Source organism: Mus caroli, unplaced genomic scaffold (genome assembly GCF_978045245.1).
Source record: "Mus caroli unplaced genomic scaffold, Mus_caroli_1 scaffold_12, whole genome shotgun sequence".
NCBI classification, from domain to species: Eukaryota; Metazoa; Chordata; class Mammalia; order Rodentia; family Muridae; genus Mus; species Mus caroli.
In genome coordinates this window covers 40,427,546-40,447,430 of record NW_028227267.1, presented here as the reverse complement: position 1 = coordinate 40,447,430, position 19,885 = coordinate 40,427,546, and the positions used below count along the sequence as shown (strand labels likewise).

Here is a 19,885-nt window from a genome sequence, read left to right as displayed (position 1 = left end):
CGCAAATCTTCTCTAGCTCCAGCTCCTCAAAATAATTTTATTTAAGACAAATAATTATTAGAGAACTGTGACTGTGTGCCTAGGAGCTTGGCTCAGGGCTAGCTCTCCCCCAGCCCCAGAATAAAAATGTTCTGTGTAGCCAGAGAAATGCACATCAAAATAGAGACCAAGTTAAATAACAAGAGGCAGAATTAAGGAGAGTATTTGTTTCATTCTTTGTATTTTAGTTTTAGGATTTTCCAAGTTATATATATATATAACTTTAGAGTGCTTCTTAATTAGTGGGAAAACACATTTTTTTAAACCACTGCCAGGCTCTGTAAACCTTTACAAGTTGAAGTTGGTGATAAATTGCTGGCTGTGAGGAACACAGAAGCTGAAGGCTTTCCACTTCACCAGTTCCTTTCATAACAGCTAGATGCTAGTCCCATTGACTCAAGTTTGTGTCTCAAAATTTTTAATGAAAATTCAAAAGCACAACAATATAACAAGCCTACTGGTCTCCTTCAAGTAGGCATAAAAGTATTCAGACAAAAAGTAGGCTTGAATAAAGGTCATATATAGCTGACACACTTCCTGGTGAAAAGCTGAAGGGTCTGGGTCTTAAGATCAGGTATACAAGGATGCCCAGTGTTGCCACTTCTGTTTAACAAAGCAGTTGAAGTCCTACACAGTACAATTGGATAATAAAAAGAAAAGGTCATTTATTTGGGAATAAATCAAATAGAAAATTGTAAATTAAAATTCATAATCTTATAAAAAGCCAATCCCCAAAATGTGCCATTACATCCAACATAGAGAGACTGAAATGCACAAGTGTGCATATACAAACACACCCACATGCACATAAACACATACAAAGACACACTAACACATCTACATAAACATGCATGTATCCATACACACATATAAAATCTGTAAGAACTTAAATTGTAATGAGAAAAATTACTAGATACAAAATCAACTTGTGAAAATCTGTAGTATTGATATGTAACAGCAAACTATCTGAAAAGAAAAGAGGAAAACAATCCCATTTACCATAGAAACAGAACAAGTGGGTTAAAATAATCAGTGATTTTCCCAAGGATGTATGATTTTTACAGAATAAAAGTAGTCAAAGACATAGAAGAATGGAAATATGTCTGTCTTCCTGGATTGGAAGAATTTTAATATTCTTGAAATGTTCAGAGAAATCCAAACAATCTGTTGACTCACTGAGATCTCTATCAAAATTATTATTTTTCACAGAAATCAAAGTCACAGTCTATGAAACCAAGTAAAATATTTGAAAATGTTCTCTCTAGTAAGGAACAATATCCAAACTGTATGAGAATCACATGGCTCAAGAACAAGAGGGTAAATACGCTAATTAAAAATGAGCAATAGTAACACTTACTTTAATCCCAGCACTCAGAAGGCAGAGACTGGTGGATCAGTTCAAGACAAGCACTGTCTATTTAGTAAATTGCAGTCTAGTTGGGCTTACATAGTGAGACCCTATCACAAAACAATGAATGGAAAAGGTCAAAAGACCTGAAAAGACATTTCTACTGAGAATGGCAAATGGATATACATTCAACATCACTGACTATATCCATTTTCTGTTACTATCAGTTCCTTTTTCTCATTCTATAACTAAAATACCAGAAGCTGGGTAGCTGATAAGAAAAGAGGTTTCTTTCATATCAGAGTAATAGTCAAGAGCTAGTTGAACTTGTCTTGTTTGATGTTGGTTCTAGAGCTGTTCAAGAGGCCACCATAACAAAGGATCTGTGTACTAGAGCAACCCCACCAGAGTGCAAATAAAGGCTTTGATGAGTTTTGGAGAATAGGGCATACCCAAAATGGGGATGGGGCTTAGCTCACTCCTTGTTTATCTTCTCCTTTTGGCTACACTCTTTAACAAATGTCCTTTTATTCTTGCTTTATGTGTGTCACCTTCTGCCTCTGCCTCTTACCCTCGGTATATCCTGTGTTATCCTGTTTATCTTTGCCCCTATTCTCTCTAAGGAAGGGAACCAGAGTGACCAATATTGAGTGGGTGTGTTCATGTCTTTCCTGTATAGCTCTCATTCACACAGATTGAACTAGAGTTTATAGTTTCATTTTACCCATATATTCTCTTGTTCCTTTGTGGGTCCTAGAGGGATTTAGGACCTGAGTGATCCTTTGGGTAACAACTACTCGAAAGGCAGAAATCCTGAAGTGAAACATAAAACTCAGAGTGAAAATGCTGAGGATTCTTAGTCTGGAGACTATCACCCCCCCCCCCAAAAAAAAAAAACCTAACAGCACAAAATACAAAAACACATACAGGTTCCCAGGAGAAAGGTAGAATGTTAATGAACGTATTTGTTGTGGGTAAAAGAATGGTAAATCAGTTCCTTTTCTGATGGGTAACAAAATAGCTTAAAGAAGCAAATTAAGGAGGATGATTTATTTTGGGTCACAGTTTGAGAGGGGACAGTCTGCCACTGTGGGCAATGCATAGGAGAATGAGGATTCTCACCTTTCAACAGACCAGGAAACAGGGATCAGACAGAAAGTAGTGCTGGGAGATGTGTGTGTGTGTGCATGTGTGTGTGTGTGTGTGTGTGTGTGCTCCAGTGTGTGTCCCCTTAAGACCCACCCTCCATTAACCCCTTTACTTCAGCTAGGTTCCACTTCCCAAAAGTTCTCTAACCTCTCCAAACAACTCCACTAGCTGGGACTAAGTGTTCAAATAACCAAGTGTTCAAATATATAAGCTTATAGGGAACAGTTTACATTCAAATGACAGCATATAGATATAAAGAAATCCACACTGAAGATTAAATTCTGTAAATCACCACCATGTTTCCAGAAAATGAGTCAAGAAAATGGTTAAGGACTCAGAGGTGAGATTGCCATTTTCCCTCTGGTGACTGTCTAAGGTAGAACCAGCCAGAAGCACACAGGCCTCAGGAGTGTGGAACAGCTGGGGCAGGATCCTTCCTGTCTCCATCTGCACCCAGGACCTGGGGCTGTACCTCAGCTCTCTGTGCACAGGTCCTGCCAGGGGAGATCTGGTCTCCCAGGAGTGCTGACCCAGGCTTACAAGCCAACAGGAGGGACAAGCTCAAGCCAGAGACAGCAAGACCAAATAACACCAAAGATAACCAGATGGCAAAAGCAAGTGCAAGAATTTTACCTATGGAAACCAAGGCTACATGACATCATTAGAACCCAGTTCTCCCACAGCAAAAAGTCCTAGATACCCCAACACACCAGAAAAGCAAGATTTGGATTTAAAAATCACATCTCATGATGCTAATAGAGGACTTTAAGAAGGACATAAATAACTCCCTTAAAGAAATACAGGAGACCACAGGTAAAAAGCTAGAAGCCCTTAAAGAGAAAAAACAAAAATCCCTTAAAGAATTACAGGAAAACCCAATCAAACGGGTGAAAGAATTGAACAGAACCATCCAGGATCTAAAAATGGAAGTTGAAATGAAGAAATCACAAAGGGAGACAACTCTGGAAATAGAAAACCTAAGAAAGAGGTCAGGAGTCAAAGATGCGAGCACCACCAACAGAATACAAGAGATAGAAAGTGTCCACATTTTGGTCTTCATTCTTCTTGAATTTCATGCGTTTAGCAAATTGTATCTTATATCTTGGGTATCCTAAGTTTTGGGCTAATATCCACTTATCAGTGAATACATATTGTGTGAGTTCCTTTGTGATTGTGTTACCTCACTCAAGATGATGCCCTCCGGGTCCATCCATTTGGCTAGGAATTTCATAAATTCATTCTTTTTAATAGCTGAGTAGTACTCCATTGTGTAAATGTACCATAATTTCTGTATCCATTCCTCTGTTGAGGGACATCTGGGTTCTTTCCAGCTTAGTAAATATCTTCAACAAAATTATAGAAGAAAACTTCCCTAACCTAAAGAAAGAGATGCGCATGAACATACAAGAAGTCTACAGAACTCCAAATACACTGGACCAGAAAAGAAATTCCTCCTGTCACATAATAATCAAAACACCAAATGCACAACATAAAGAAAGAATATTAAAAGCAGGAAGGGAAAAGGTCAAGTAACATATAAAGGCAGACTTATCAGAATTACACCAGACTTCTTGCCAAAGACTATAAAAGCCAGAAGATCCTGGGCAGCTGTCATACAGACCATAAGAGAACACAAATGCCAGCTCAGGCTATTATACCTAGCAAAACCCCTCAATTACCATATGCAGAGAAAACAAGATAATCTTTGAGAAAATCAACGAGATAGATAAATCCTTAGCCAAACTAACCAGAGGGCACAGAGACAGTATCCAAATCAACAAAATGAGAAATAAAAAGGGATATATAACAATGGAAACTGAGGAAATCCAAAACATTATTAGATGCTACTACAAAAGCCTATATTCAACAAAACTGGAAAATCTGAATGAAATAAACAATTTTCTAGACAGATACCTGATATCAAAGTTAAATCTGGATTAGAAAAATGATCTGAACAGTCTCATTACTCCTAAAGAAGTAGAAGTAGTCATTAATAGTCTCTCAACCAATAAAAGCTCAGGACCAGAAGATTTTATGCAGAGGTCTATCAGATCTTCAAAGAAGACCTAATACCAATACTCTTCAAATTATTCCACAAAATAGAAACCGAAGGAACGCTACCCAATTCTTTCTACAAAGCCACAATTACTCTTATACCTAAACCACACAAGGACCCAACAAAGAAAGAGAACTTTAGACCAATTTCCCTTATGAATATCAATGCAAAATACTCAATAAAATTGTCCCCAACTGAATCCAAAAACATCAAAATGATTCTCCATCATGATCAAGTAGGCTTCATCCCAGGGATGCTAGGATGGTTCAATACAGAGAAAATCATCAAGGTAATCCATTTATAAATAAACTCAAAGAAAAAAAAACATGACTGTTGTGGATAGCCCTGGGGCTAATTATATTTGATATTAATTCCATTCTCCTGTGAGTGGCTGTGAACAAGGAATGAGTCAGCACTCAGGTGATTTCCTGTAAACCTGTTTCCCACCTTAATTTGTAAACTAAGAAGAGCTGATGATTGGGCAGATAAAAGGGAATGTGGAGCAGATGGTGGAGGGGGAGAGAAGAGTGAGAAAATGGAATAGGGAGAGGATGCAGAGGAGGAAAATGAAGAAGAAGAAAAGCAGAGCAGAAGCACATGGCCTGGAGAAACTGAAAGTTCTAAGGGGTCTCAAAGATGTTGAAGATGGTAGTGTAGTGGTAGATTTGCCCAATCTAGGCCCACAGCATGTAATCATATTAATTATGTTGTGTTTTCATTGCCGGGGCATATTTGGGCGGAGATTTACCTCAACACATGATCATTTCATTAGATGCCGAGAAAGCATTTGACATAATCCAACACCCCTTCATGATAAAAGTCTTGGAAAGATCAGGAATTCAAGGCCCATACCTAAACATAGTAAAAGCAATATACAGAAAACCAGTAGATAACATCAAACTAAACAGAGACAAACATGAAGCAATCCCACCAAAACCATGGACTAGACAAGGCTATCCATTCTCTGTTCAATATAGGACTTGAAGTCCTAGTCAGAACAATTAGATAACAAAAGGAGATCAAAGGGATACAAATTGGAAAGGAAGAAGTCAAAATATCACTATTTGTAGATGATGTAATAGTATACTTAAGTGACCCAAAAATTTCAACCACAAGACTCCTAAACCTGATGAACAACTTAAGCAAAGTAGCTTAATATAAAACTAACTCGAACAAATCAGTGGCCTTTCTCTACTCAAAGGATAAACAGGCTGAAAGAGAAATTGGGGAACAATACCCTTCACAATAGTCACAAATAATATAAAATATCTTTGGGTGACTCTAACTAAGCAAGTAAAAGATCTGCATGACAAAAAATTCAAGTCTCTGAAAAAATAAATCAAAGAACTCAGAAGATCGAAAGACCACCCATGCTAATGGATTGGCAGGATTAATATAGTAAAAATGGCCATCTTGCCCAAAGCAATTTACAGATTCAATTCAGTCCACATCAAAATTCCAAATTAGTTCATAGAGTTAGAATTAATTTGCAGATTAATCTGGAATAACAAAATCCCAGGATAGTGAAAACTATTCTCAACAATAAAAGAACTTCTGGGGAAATCACCATCCCTGACCTCAAGCTGTACTACAGCACAATTGTGATTAAAAACTGCATGGTATTAGTATAGTGACAGGCAGGTAGATCAATGGAATAGAATTGAAGACCCAGAAATGAACCTACGCACCTATGGTCACTTGATCTTTGACAAAGAAGCTAAAACCATCTAGTGGAAAACTGACAGCATTTTCAACAAATGATGCTGGTTCAACTAGTGGTTAGCATGTAGAAGAATGTAAATCGACCCATTTTTATCTCCTTGTACTAAGCTCAAGTCCAAAACCAGACACACTGAATCTAATAGAAAGGAAAGTGGGGAAGAACCTTCAATGCATCAGCACAGGGGAAAATTTACTGAACAGAACACCAATAGCTTATGCTCTAAGATCAAGAATTGATAGATGGGACCTCCTAAAATTGCAAGGCTTCTGTAAGGCAAAGGACACTGTCAATAGGACAAGATGGCAACCAACAGATTGGGAAAAGATCTTTACCAACCCTACATCTGATAGAGGACTAATATCCAATTTATACAAAGAACTCAAGAAGTTAGACTCCAGAGAACCAAATAACCCTATTAAAAATAGGATACAGAGCTAAAGAAAGAATTCTCATTTGAGGAATACTGAATGGCTAAGAAGCACCTAAAGAAACGTTCAACATCCTTAGTCATTAGGGAAATGCAAATCAAAACAACCCTGAGATTCCACCAGTCAGAATGGCTAAAATCAAAACTCAGGTGACAGCAGATGCTGTCAAGGATGTGTAGAAAGAGGAACAGTCTTCTATTGCTGGTGACAGTACAACTACTCTGGAAATCAGTCTGGTGGTTCCTCAGAAAATCGGACATAGTACTACCAGAGGACCCAGCTATAGCACTCCTGAGCATATACCCAGAAGATGCTCCAACATGTAATAAGGACACATGCTCCACTATGTTCATAGCAGCCTTATTTATAATAGTCAAAAGCTGGAAAGAACCCAGATGTCCTTTAACAGAAGAATGGATACAGAAAATGTGGTACATTTACACAAAGGAGTACTATACAGCTATTAAAAACAATGAGTTCATGAAGTTCCTTTGGCAAATGGATGGATCTGGAGGATATCATCCTGAGTGAGGAAACCCAAACACAAAAAAATATACGTGGTATGCACTCTCTGGTAAATGAATATTTGCCCAGAAGTTCAGAATACCCAAGATACAATCCACAGACCACATGAAGCTCAAGAAGAAAAAGGACCACAGAGTGGATACTTCAGTCTTTCATAGATGGAGGATCAAAATAACCATGGAAGGAGATACAGAGACAAAGTTTGGAGCAGATAATGAAGGAAAGACCATCCAGTGACTGTCCCTCTTGGGGAACCATCCCATATACAATCACCAAATCCAGACACTATTGTGGATGTCATCAAGTGCTTGCTGACAGGAGCCTAATATAGCTGTTTTCTGAGAGGCTCTGCAAGTGTCTGAAAATACAGAAGTGGATGCTCACAACCATCTATTGGACTGAGCACAGGGTCCCCAATGGAGTAGCTAGATAAAGGACCCAAGTTGCTGAAGGTGTTTGTAGCCCCATAGGAGGAACAACAATATGTACCACCCAGTACCCCCAGAGCTTCCAGGGACTAAATCACCAACCAAAGAGTACACACAGATGAACTCAAGGCTCCATCTGCATATGTAGAAGAGGATGGCCTTGTGGGGCATCAATGAGAGGAGAGGCCCTTGGTCTTGAGAAGGCTCTATGCTCCAGTGTATGGAAATGCCAGGACAGGAAACTGGGAGTGGGTGAGTTAATGAGCAGGAGGAGGGGGGATGGGACAGGGATTTTTTTTTTTTTTGAGGGGAAACAAGGAAAGGGGATAGCATTTGAAATGTAAATAAAGAAAATAACTAATGAAAAATAACCAGAGCCGGGCGTGGTGGCGCACGCCTTTAATCCCAGCACTCGGGAGGCAGAGGCAGGCGGATTTCTGAGTTCGAGGCCAGCCTGGTCTACAAAGTGAGTGCCAGGACAGCCAGGGCTACACAGAGAAACCCTGTCTCGAAAAACCAAAATAAATAAATAAATAAATAAATAAATAAATAAATAAAATAAAATAACCAAAAAATGGTTAAGATTATGCTAGAGTTCAAAGTGTCGGGGCCGGGGCGGGGGGAGCAGAATGTGTGTGCTCAAAAGGAATTGGCTCACAAGATTATAGATACTAAGAACCAAGAACAGTGGTGGATTGCTTACTGATCCAACCCAAAGGCCTGGGAGCCATGGTAGTCACTTGTACAGTTTCAGACCAAAGGCCTGAAGACTCGAGATCCAAGAGAAGCCAGTATTTTCAATCTAAAGGTACACATAGCCAAATTACCAGCTCATAGACTGCCTATCAGGAGGAATTCTCTAGAACTCAGTACTTTCATCCTTCATTGTCTGGATAGGCCCACCTGCATCAGGCCTCACTAGGCCCACCTGCATCAGGCCTCAGTAGGCCTACCAGTTCCAATGTGAGTGTCATAACCTCTCACTTTGCCCCATTGTCAATTTCTTCTCTCTTTGGCCCTCACCATATCTTTATAACAATCTTGTGAAAATTTTCCCAATGTAACTCAATCTTATCTGCTGTCTCCTTTGCCACAAGAGGCAACAGTCAGGCTCCAGGCATCTGGTGGATGGGATGGTGTCTTTAAGGCAGCTATTGTTCTGTCTACCCTGCCAAGTGAATCCCTCAGCTTCCCTTTTCACGTTATATGCAGATTGTCTGAGAATCCTTAGCAGCAAGAAGCCCAGAAACAATCCACTCTGTTACTTTCTCAATACAGTTGCCACCTCTATAACTGCTCTCAGGGAGAACTCTAACTGGACAGTCCTCAAATTCCTCTGCCATCAAGGTAGGTTGGCCTTTTGCCATATCAATTTTACCCACTTGGTTCAATATAACAAAAATATTAATGTGAGCACAAGGAGAAAGAACGTGAGTGGGGGCAAACTGACCAAGCTCAGGGGAGAGGCATCTTCCTTCCTCTAAAGGAAATTCTACCTGAAAAATTTCAGGTCTGGATTTGTAAAATATAACTTTCCTACACAAGCATACTTCACAGCAGGGTCCATTTAACTCACATTCCATCTTAAAAGGATCATAAATGTAGCCTCTTTAATGAAATATTTATCAGTAATTTTTCAGTGATAACAAGACTTAAGTTTTTTACTTAAATCAAGAGAAAGAGAAGTATATATTTGACCAAAATTAAAAAATAAATATCATACACAGCCCTTTGTTTTATTAAAGTATGTACACATAAATTTCAGAGTGTTTCTCCTCTGTCAAAAAATGAATGAAAAGCAGTTTGTTCTTCTACTTGTTGCTTAGTCCTAAGTGTCGTTCTGACTTGAGAAACTAAGCTCTTTCTCACGTTACATACACTCTCTTAAGAAGGAGAAAACTTACCACATTTGAAGTATTAAATGTGTGTTTAAAAAAAGAAAAAAAAACATCATCGAGTTTTTGTGAATTTAGCCTGTAGAGATCCTAAGTTGACCTGCCTTAAGGTCATGAAAACCCCACCTATAATCAACTGTTCTTCATATAATAACAGAGCAGCAAGATTCCAATAAGCAGGATGACCCACTTCTTTGCACAGGGCTAAGTGAGAAGCAACTGTGTGTTCAGGAAGCAATTAATTCTGAAGGCTCTGAACTGATATTTACAGAGAAGGGCACAGAGAGGCCAGATAACCTAATCTTGACTTTCAAGTAACATTAAAAATATCTTAATTTACTGAGCACAAGACGATTGCAGAAGTTTGGTCCAAAAATCAACTTAGTATCTGCCAGGGCCAGTTAATAATAACTGTGCTGATACTGAAAAATTATGTGTCATATTGTCACAACTTCTATGATGAGAAGGTAGTCATAAGCTTCAAACATATAGAAATATATGGTACCCAAATAAAGGAGATGTCCCTAACCTAAAGTAGGCATCGACCTTACTTCTCACCATTTATGAGAGAAGAAAACAATTGATCAGTGTCCACCCTCCACAACTAAGTGATGAAGCATCACTGCTTTCTGCCTGTGGCTTCCTGAAACACTACCGACCACTGTGGTTCCAGATCCTTCACTCAGCATCGCCGAGGCCATACTCAGGGCTCAGAACTTCTTGCCTCTCCAAGGTTTCTCCTCACATTTTAATTACCTGTTCTCTCTCCAATCCAGTGCTTAAAAACAGAAACTATTTATCCTTCACATTTTTATTTCTTTACTTCTATGAACATGCAATGATTGCGTGTACCAGTGGGACAAGACATAGCTATTTGATATTGACGGACAATGCATGATGATCAAATCATGGTGATTACCATTTTCCACTCCTTCAATACTTATGGCTTTGTGCTGGGAAGCTTAGAACTCTTCTAAACTTTCACAAAATATAGAGTAACTTCATAGTAATTGTGTTGTGACACACACACATATGTTTTAATGTATAATTTTTCTGTCCTACTGTGCTTGTGACACTAGACCTCATTTTTCTTCTGTAACTACAATTTGTTGTCTGACCTCTTCTCTCTCTTTCATCTCTCTTTCTCCTATGCTTTCTAGACTCTGGTAAGCACCATTCCGTGCTCTGCACCTCTCAGTTTATTTCTAGATCATCACATGTCCTTCTGGCTCTGGCTTATCTCATTGAATATAAATATCTTTAGATCCATCCAGTAGCCACAAATTAAAGGATTTCCTCCTTTTAAAGCCACGTAGCCTTCTGCTCTGCACATAGTCATGATTTTTATTCAGTGGCATTGCTGGGTATCTCAGTGACCTCAAATACTCACTGGCATGAATAGTGCCATGGCAAACATAGGAATTGAGCATCTGCTGCTATGCTGATTTCATTTCCTTTAGATATATTCCCAGTAAGTGGGATGCTAGAACCTGCTGTTTTTAATAGAAAGTTTTCTGTTTCCAAAAGTCCACTGGAGGCAAGGTTGTGTGAGCTGCATAACAGTCAATGTTGTGAAATTCACCATTCCCACACATGCTGCAACTTTAGTGAGAGTAAACAGCCATGAGCCCTGCTGCTGCTGAGCACAGGTCTTCTCATGCTCAGTTGCTATGTAGAGTGGTAGAGCTTTATGATAGAGCCACACAGCACCCCTCTTCTTTTTACAAATTCCAGGTTTCACTGACAAAAGCCATGGTCTGGACCCAGGGACTGTGGTGAACCGGGCACTTTCTGGAGACCTCATTTACCACTGGCTCTCATCTAGAGGCTCCCACTTTCCTGTTGCTTTGCTGACAGGTGAAATCAATTAGCAGCAGAGTGCTGAATGAGTGCCAAAGTGGGTTTAAGGGTTGCTTCAGGGTTTGTTTTCCTTAAGTCCCACTTAGCCTTTCACAAGGCTTCTCTCTCTACTGTACTAAGCAATGCCGGGGTGTACTCCCAACAGAAATTAAGGCAAATATTTGCTCAAGAATGTCTGTGCATTGATGGTTCAATGGGAGAAACTCAGAGTAGTGCAAGATAAGTAAGTCTGGAGATCTTCCACACAGTGCAGTACATGAAGCCTCATTTGTAAAATTGACTATATGGAAAAGCCTTTTGTTAACCTGTACAATTTGATTAGTCAGCATTCATATGCACTGTGAATGATCATTATAATCGGACATATCTACAAACATGGTTGCACATCATGTTTGTGTCTGTGTTGAGGAGACTTATGTCCCATGTTTTAAAAAGGACGCTATTGCAGATGCTGGGAAGTGCTTGCTGACTGGAGCCTGATATGACTGTCTCCTGAGAGGCTCTGCCAGAGCCTGACAGATACAGAGGCAGATGCTCACAGTCAACTGGTGGACTGAGTGCAGGGTCCCTGATAGAAGAGTTGGAGAAGGGACTGAAAGAGAGTTTGTTGCTCCTCCCATGGGGGGAGCAACAGTGTCAAATGGCCAGACCCCTCCCTTCCCCAGAACTCTGGGGACTGGACCACCAACCTAAGAGTGCACCTGGAGGGACCCCGTTGCGGTAAATATTAAAAAATGAACCGGCCAACTCTCCCAGGGCTAGGCCACGCTCCCACACTCCGGTCACCACCTCCAACTCTCCAGAACATTTTCTGTTCTCAGGAGCTCCAGCTCTGCTCCATGCCCTACACCAGCCCAAAGCCAGGCCTCTTGATTATGTGCTGTTTTAAATTCTCTTCAATCCAGTTGCTGTTTTTGGTTGACTGTCCCCCAAAATCCACCATGTATCACTTGCTAGTGAGATTGCTTGAACCATCTCTGTACCCTCTCTGTGCCATCCCAAGGACCTACTATGCTGCCTTCTGACTCTTACATGTCCAGAATGTGGACTTGTATAGTATAAAACACTATGTCTGTCTTCTTTTTTGCATAACATTGCCTCTTCTCGAAACAAGAGATTTCTTGTCAAGATCATGTATGCATATTATCAAGATCAATATGCTTTGAAAACATGACTTATGCAGTATTTCTCTACAACTAGCAGAGAATCCAGTTAGTCACTCAGCCCACCCTACTAGAGAAACTGGAGATTTAGGTTTGACTTCAAACTAGGTACGTTTTTACTAAGATGACATTGTAACAAAAATGAGTTTTAAAGTGCCACTTAAACAACAGTCAACACATTTGCAATGTTATGCAAACACTACCTCTAATGAATTCGAAAATACTTTTAGCAAATCTTTCCATAAGAGCTCTTCTCTGCACCATCCCCAGGACCTACTAAGCTGCTTTTTGACTGTTATAATTCAGAACATGACCTATAAATGGTCTTAAAAAGTAAACAACACTTTGTCTCCTTCTGCTTAGCATAATATTTTCAAGGCCCAACCCTTCATCTAGTAGCATTCATACAAACATCCAACAAGCATATAAAATAAGCTGAGTGCCATTAGTTATCAGAAGAAAACAAATCAAAGCCAAAGTGAGATGCTACCTCACTCACAACGAGCTTAAACAAGGAACCCTGCTTAAAAACAAAAGAAAATGACAAGTGTTGATGAAGATATAGGGAACAACCTGCTTGCTCCCCAAAAACTGATCATAAAACGATCACATAACTTATAATTCACTGTTATAGGTATATACCTAACAGTGAAGAGAACATGTCCTTTGACAAATGCTTCATCATAAATATTAACACCAGCCATTCAAATATCCAAATAAATAAACAACTCTAAAGTCTATCAACTAACAGATGAGATGCAGTGACATCTTATCCAGCCATAAAAAATGCACTATATTTACATGTTACACTCTAGGTGAACCTAGAAATTATTGTTTTAAGTGAAAGAAAGTATGAAAATGTTGAAAAATGGAGTAAAGGCTGATCTGTAGCATTCTTTGTGCCAAGAAGGTGCCACCAAGAGGGCTAGAACAGATCACATATTCCATGAACACCAGCTCAATGCATCCTGCCTCAATTCCCAGGTACCTGCTGTCCTCTCCCAGAACAAATGCCAGACAGTTCAGCCTGTCTAGGGTACAGAGGTCCTCTAACTGAAAGGATCCCGTTTGAGTTTTTTCTCTGGGATTATAAGTGCCATCAAGAGTCAATTCCAGGCAAAAGGCAGTGAGCTAGCAATGCTATATGCCTGATTCTTCTTTTCTATTTTTAAAATCTCTTCTGTGTGAAACACATATAGTATCTACCATGCTATCATAATTGAATATCTCTTCATGACCCTGCTTTCAATTCATTGGGGGGTATTTATTCAGAAATTGAGTTAGGTTTATAATTTGATATACTTCAATACAATTAGCAGAGTTCTACAATGTAGCCAATATTTACTGAGAATCTAACAGTAGCAGGTAGTGTGTTAGAAAATATTATAAAGCCTTATACATCTATGAGTTGAAATTAACACTGCAGTTAGGTTCAAAGGAAATTGAATTCTCTTTCTCATTTATTTTAAAGCAGACATAATTAAATCCCAAAGCTCTGAGCATGGATTAGGCACTAGAAATAAAATCTGATTGTCCCTGAAATTCATTTCCACATACATTTTTGAGTTGTCCAGCTGTGAGTGGTCCTAAAGTCAGTCACCCATGTGCCAAAATAAATCTGTTTTTACCTTGTTGCAAACAAATCCCGAATCATTTTAAGATGGAGCAGATAGAAACTTTTCATTTAATTGGCAATATAACTATCTACATTATTAATAATAACTATTTTTTCATAATGTAGAAGTCGAAAGGCCATTAACAATGTGGCAAGTTACAAATATGCATTAAGAAGCTAAACAAATAACAGATACTTCCCCTGTGAGACAGTGTTCAGGGAAGTTTTCCAAGATTTATGTGTTTATATTTAATGCAGAGATTTGGAGTAGACTTCAATAAGGAATTCTACTCTTGGGAACATCCCAACTCTCAGAAAGATGCTCCCAACTGCTGTTATTACCACTATTATTACTTATTGTTGTTGTTGTTATGTTGAAGTCAGAGTTTTTCTATGTATTACTGATTGGCCCAGATCTCATTGTGTTGACCAGGTTGGCCTTGAACTCATAGAGATCCAACTGCCTCCATCTTCCAAGTGCTGGGATAAAAGGTGTGTGGCATCCCACTTGGCCTCTTCCAAATTTTTAATGCACACCATTGTAAGTTAATACACTGAAATGCAAGACCTAGTTATTCACAGAAAGAAAATGATCCCCAATGGGCACTGGAAAATATATCCTGAGCATCCTTTCCTGGCATTGATTTCTGTCATACTTGCTTCCTAACCAGGCTACAATCAGCCATCCCTCGTACTACAGATACATTCTCATTTCCTTCCAAACCATCTTTCCCCAAGGCAATTTGATATAATTACCTTCTGCTTAAAATCCCTTCAAAGCTTGTTGCCCTTAAACCAAAGTCTATATTACTTCTTGCCTCACACAACCCTATGTGATTTGAGTTCTTCTGTGAGCAAAGCTGACCTCACAACTTCACACACACTCTACCTTCTGTCTCCATTTTCACCCTTACTGTTTCCCCCTCGCAGATACGGGGGTCATCACATCTGTGCAATACTGATGCCTCCCTGGATGACTCTCAGACAATGACAAAATGGAATGATCTAGTGCAAGTCCATTCCAGCCAGCAGAAGAGTCTTCTCATGAGCAATGGCTCAATAACTCACAGTCAACCATATGGAAACAGTCTCTGAGCTTTTCCACTCAGATCAGAAAAAAGGATAAAAGTTGTCATAACCAAAATGAAGTCATCAAGAAACAGTTCTTCCAATAAAGACTGTCTGATGGTAACTAAGCATGTGGCTTTACCAGAGCTACAGGTTTCCAAGGAGACAACTACAATCTCATACAGAAAGTACTTCTACAAGGCCATTGGCCCAGAAACTGCCCATTTAACTTTGGATGAAGGCCACTATTGTTATTAATTAATCACGATGGCCACAGAATACTGTTTCAAAATTACCTGATGGGATCCTCATCATTTTTGTCTTTTGGCATTTTCTTTGCCTTAACCTCTGTTAATAAGTTCATAGCTTACTATGGAATGGGTCACCATCATAATGTTCTATGTATTCTAAATCAGTAGCATGGCTCCCTGGGAAATTCTTAGTTGATGCTTTAGTTTAGTCTGATACACCTCAGTTCACTTCTTTCTGGTCTTTCTTTTGAGGCAGCTTAGATAGATTTAGGGGGAAGGGGAGCATGAGAAGAGAGAAATATATAGTTCGCTTTTGTCAAGAAAATTCAACACAATGGGTCAAGCCAAAATTGCCTATAGAGATAACTTGTGGTTTGTCTAAAAACACTGAAAACAAAGATGTTAAAAACAAGTGAACCATGTTAATTCAGGGCTAGAATGTTTGTAGTCTTGACTTTTCCATGCTATTTCTCCTCCTGAGAGTGGAAAACATCAGGATAGTTTGGCCACCTAGGATTCCATTTGCCTTGGGCTATTTATAGCTCTCTCTTCTGATAATACACTTGACAGACTTAAGACCTTTACCTGAATGAACTAGACACACACAAACCTCTCTCTGAGCTGTGTACCTAGCAACCTGTTAACAATGGAAGATATCTATCTGCAACAGGCTGCATGCACACCCTTCCCTGAACAGTAGAATACATTTTTTCTCTCTATAGAGACCATCAACTTTCTATTTAATTCAATTCACTTATATCTGGATAGAAGGCTAAGGGGGCTGCTCCAGTCTGAACTAGTTTTGGTGCATATAAAATGAGAAAAATGTGCTTTCCAAGGAAACTTTGAGGGGGAATCGCCTATTAAGAATCTTATACGCATAACTGGGTATGCATACATTGAGAACTGGATTCATTATGGAAAGGCTATGCACACTAGAGAAGTTATACATCTTAAAAACTGTCAATCAACACAGGGAACCATTCACATATGTGCATAATAGCCAATTCCACCATCCTTTAGAATACATAAAGAAGCCTCAGGGTTCAGGAGCATCCTGGCTCCTGCAGCCTGCTGTCCTTCATGACAGCATCTTCTTTCTGGCCTGCACTATCACTGTGCTTTGGGGAAAGTAGTCTTGCTATGTTACAGTCTGTGCATGCCTTTATTGGATTCTTGAATAATGTGCCAAGAACCTGGAAACTCCCACACCACAAACAGCACTCTCATCCCTAAATCGAAACAGAACAGTGACCCATAATATAACCCATCATTTCATTTCCAAAAGAAAATTCTTTTGATAAAGAGGAAAACCAGGTCCTGTAATTTACTTAATTTGTGAACTACACTTAAAATTTAAGGTTTTTTTTCCCCTTTAAATCTACCACACCACACATTTATGAACCATACAACATATAAAGCCATAGTGGCATTATAAAGACACCTAGCGCTGCCTCCCTCACCATGACCCATGTCTCAGTGCTCTGCCTTTTTCCTATATGACTCTGTCTAAATACTAATAATCTCTCTAACTCTGCTTCCTTCTGGCTTGTCCTGGAACCCTTTACTGTAGTATAGCACTAGTTTTATCTAAGTGAGAGGAAAGCTCTTGATTACTGTGACCTGGGCTGCAGCTGACACTTTTACAAACGTGGGTCCTCTGCTCCAGTAGGGGGCGCTCTTCTTTTTTCCAGGTGTTGCCTCACAGTAATCTTTTCTACGAACACATCCCAGCTTCCAGAGAACCAATTCACTTTTAACTAAAATAAACAAAAGAGTGAAAGACTTACTTGCCTGAGTTATTCAGATCTAATTATTCTGAAGATAATCAGATATGCAGGTATGTTGCATTTACAACAGTTTGTGAAAATTTAATGCCTGGTTTTAAAAACAACTTATAGAGAAGTTGTTTCTTTCCTTTTAATAATAAATTTGAGCCCAAAGCTCAGGCAATCCTTCTCCCACCAACCTCCCCAGTAGATAGAACCTCAGGAATGTATCTGCACACCTGGATTGGCAAAGAATTTTTGTAAGTAAAAGATCTTTCCCATGAATTCCTTGTTATCTAAAAGAAGGTCCATAAAGTAGTCTCCTAGAACAGATAACTATGGCTCACTAAGATCCTGAGACAAAAAGAATTGGGTTGAACCATGTACCGAAACAAAACAGATGACATTGGGATCCAAAATACATGCAATATTTAACTCATTTCTAAGAACCCCTCAGTCACAATGCTATCATTAATCAGTAAACACACCCAGACCTGTAAAGCATGATGGGATGAAGAAACTAGAGGTATGACAGCATTGCAGAGATGATGGAGAAAAGGGGGCCCATCACAAGTGGGAAGCAAAAAAAAAAAAAAAAGACTGTGTACATCATGGAGTATTTCCCTTCTCCACCCTCCTCTCATAACTCTGATGATCCCAGACATAACAACAAGATAAAGTAGCGTAAGGACCAATAGGGTACATATGGTACACCATGATCTACAGTAGTTGTAGTTAGGGTTTTATTGTTGTGAAGAGACACCATGACCAAGCAGCTCTTATAAAAGGAAAACATTTAATTGGGGTGGACTTACAATTTTATCGATTCAGTCCATTACCATCACGACAAGAAGCATGGCTGCATGTAGGCAGACATGGTGTTGGAGGAGGGGCTGGGAGTTCTGCATTCTGATCCCTAGGCAGTCAGGAGGAGGCTCTCATCTGTACTGGGCACACACTCTAACAATGTCACACCTCCTAATACTGTTCCTTTTTAATAGGCCAAGCCTCAAACCACCATAACCACCATGCTTTCTAACTGGTGTGCTCTTTGCAGTTCAAGTCAGCTTTTAGGATATAACCTATTCTCTATTGAGAAATAGCTTGTTTTCCTCAGTGAAAAAGAAACACGGTAGAATGGACTAATTTGAATATCTCAGAAATGACATGGGAAGTCGAGAGCAATGGCACATATTTAGAGTGTAGAGGCTGAATATCAGGAGAATCAAGGTCATCTTCTGGTACACAGCGAGTTCCAGGGCAGCCTGGTTACAGCTGTAGAATACCCTCACTGCCCCACTCCAGTGCTGAATTACCTCTCATGCCTAGGGAGCAATCCATATGTTGAGTGAGTCTACTTCAATTCTGCCCTTGATGATTACACTGAAATTGTGATTTTCCTCCAAGATCACTTATGTAAATTGCCTCATTAATTCTCATCACTCCTTTGGACAGTAGGAAATGGACATGTACCATTATCTCAATTTTGAAGGTGAAGATGAGAAAGAGCATGGAAAACAAACTTAACTGCATTACTTGAGCAACTTGGCAAAAATACAGATGTACAGGTTATACTCAGCAGCTCCGAGCTACAACCCAGGGGGCTGTAGCTTTAACAGTGCCCCACAGAACTGGTTTTCAGAGTCTGTTTATGAACTGTCATTTAATTTATTCTCTCTCTCTCTCTCTCTCTCTCTCTCTCTCTCTCTCTCTCTCTAAAGACGGATCTTTATTTCAAACTCTCATCTACCACATTAGCGTTTCCCACCAAATCTGGAAGCAGAGACCTTCACAGCTTCACAGGCTTCACAATCTTTTTTTAGGTGATGCCTTTGTGGGGGCCTTGGCAGCAGCCATGGCTGTCTTCTTTGATGCCTGCTTAGCCTTTTGTGCTTCCTTGTCAGCCCGGATAGCCTGCTCTCGCTGGGCTTTCCTAACTTCTGCTTCTGATCCCTCTTGGCCATTATATCAGCAAGAGACACACCAGTGATGGCTCGCTGGAATTTGACTGCACCGCAGGTTCTTTTCTTTTGGATTTCTTCCGACTGTCCTTTCTTGTGTTTTCTTCTGTAGAGGACAGTCCAGTTTACTAGCCGAGGATTCCTTTTGGAAAGGAATGCGGACTCACATTTTGCATTAAGAAACTGGAAAACTTTCCCCGTTGGTTCTGGCATAGCACATAGCGCTGCCCATGTCCTGGGTAGATATTGTATCCACTGAAACTGCACAGCTCGACCTTCATGGTGATAGATCTAATTTATTCTTTCTTAAATTTGAGAAATATATAGATAAATTCTTTTTACAAGATCAAAATTCTCATGGGCCTCCAGTGCTAACAAATTATTATTATTATTATTATTTTATTTTATTTTATTTTATTTGTAATTCATTTTTTACACTCCATATTCCATTCCCTACCCCTCCCCATCCATTCTCCGACTGCTCCACATCCCACACCTCCTCCCCACCCAACTCATCTCCACGTGGATGACCCCACCCCCATCCCACCTGACCTCTAAGCTCCCTGGGGCCTCCAGTCTCTTGAGGGTTAGGTGCATGATCTCTGAC

The 19,885-nt window shown here is 39.7% G+C and overlaps 1 protein-coding gene and 1 pseudogene across 2 annotated transcripts in view; both read right to left on the bottom strand.

Annotated features, from left to right (window-relative positions):
• Armh4 (armadillo like helical domain containing 4) overlaps positions 1–19,885 on the bottom strand; it is a 109,470-nt gene that overhangs the window by 13,360 nt on the left and 76,225 nt on the right. The window lies entirely within an intron of this gene.
• LOC110309567 (large ribosomal subunit protein eL24 pseudogene) lies at positions 19,072–19,562 on the bottom strand (annotated as a pseudogene).